The following is a 1947-nucleotide window of genomic DNA, read 5'->3' as shown; positions in this document are numbered from 1 at the left end:
TGAAATACAAAGTACTTCTGGAAATACCGGACGTCATTTCACATATGATATTACATTCCATATAGCGCCATTATGTAGAATAGCCGTGGAGCATTCCCTTGACATTCAGAGACGACGTGCCCTTCTCACTAAAGGTTAGGTTCATAATCCACAACCGGCTCTCTTTAGGTGTAAAACACCAGGGCACTCAGCAATTTGTCAAAGTGTACTTTTACTATTGTATGACGCAGAACAGCATGCTGGGTAACGTTAGAAGAAAAGGTTTCCATTAGCGTTCAGACCCGACCACAACAGGAAGTGAGAGGACCAGTGGTCCATGAGGGTGAAGATGAGGAGCCAGCAGACAATGAGCCACAGGTCAACACGTCCTCATCGTCCTGACCGTTAGGCCCCGCCCACGCAGAGGTAACCAGTATGGATTGTGCAGCGGAGGTACCTTCCACTTCATTAAGTTACCTTGGCAGAACTCTCATTAGTATTCTGTCCTCAGAATGTGTCAAAGGAGTAGTTTTATTGATGTATAATAATCTTAGAGCTAGTGTTATGAAGTTAAACAGCTCATAATTCCTCTCTATTATCCATTGTAAAAGGAAACAACTGTAATTATTCAAGTTTCTCACCAAAGAATACATTTTACGAGATTATATTTGAAGAAATCATGTTAACGTTGTGAATTACTGTCGCCCAACACTACTTTTGAATGATTGGAGCTTGAACGCACCATAATGTAAATGAATGCACATCCATACATTAGCTGTAGCTCTGCTATAAGCAGGACTGTTCTTCATGTGGATCATTGTGATCTGAGCAGAACATGGCAGCGCACTACAATGTAGAGGGCCTCACGTTACGGCCTGATGGAGGGAGTTTGTCCATATGTCGCTCTGCTGTGGGCTCCATTCCGTATCATATTACTGCCACATGCTGCGGACAGCTGGCAGGAAGAGTGCTGCATTAACAATAAATAACGTTGCAGATTTCAACGGCTCTGTTGTTTACAATCCAGCATTATGGTGGCGGCACCGAGAAAGCATTAGCGGCCATCGCCCAATAACATACCTTTACTGAATATCGGCCCTAATAAAGATCACCTTTGTGTTTTACTTGCCTGATTAGACGATGCACGAGGCCCTCCACCTGCCAAACACCTTCAGAGAGCCCCGTTTAGTGAGGGAAAGTCACAGAAAGCCTCAGCAGCAGGTCAATTTATTACCATGTTATGTTATTCCAGGAGTCGTATCATACATGTCAATCCATGAAATGTGACCTCTTCCTTTAACCCCTCCTCTGCATGGAGCAGTGGGCTGCTGTGGAGCTTCTGGGGAGCAACATAGGGTCTAGTGTCTCGCTCAAGGACACGAGAAGTCCGACAGGCCACGAGATGGAGGAAATCGAACCCTTTGGCAATTTTTTTGGGATGTTGGCCGACTGTGCAATCAATACGGCCAAACTATGTTCAGTTTAGTCGTTGCATTACGTCCAAGCCAAAGGCCATCTCTCTACAGCACGTGCCGATTGAAACTCTCCACCGGCCTGATATCGTACAAAAGTAATCAGACTAGTGACTAATGATTGGTGTGGGACCGGTCCCCATGTCAACAGGACTACAACTTTATGGTTTACTAAAGAGCCACATTGTATACCACAGCAGAAAGTCCTCATCGATCAGACCGCTTCATGTCATCTCAAAGTGCATCAGATGGATGCATTTAACTTAGATGTGTATTGGAGGGTTTACCTAACACGGCCAAGACTCTTCAGACCCGATACACTTATCATATCGCAGCATGCTCAGATAATTCATCCTGAACCATTTCAACGTAACTAAAGGTGGAATTATTGATTTTATATTAGGGCTGCAAAACAAATCGATAAAATCGATAAAGAACGATTATCAAAAGTGTTGGCAACGAATTTCATCATCGATTCTTTGTGTCGCGCGATTCT

The sequence above is a fragment of the Taurulus bubalis genome (assembly GCF_910589615.1).
Source record: "Taurulus bubalis genome assembly, chromosome: 20".
In the NCBI taxonomy this organism is placed as follows: domain Eukaryota; kingdom Metazoa; phylum Chordata; class Actinopteri; order Perciformes; family Cottidae; genus Taurulus; species Taurulus bubalis.
Note: the sequence above shows the minus strand (reverse complement) of the source record.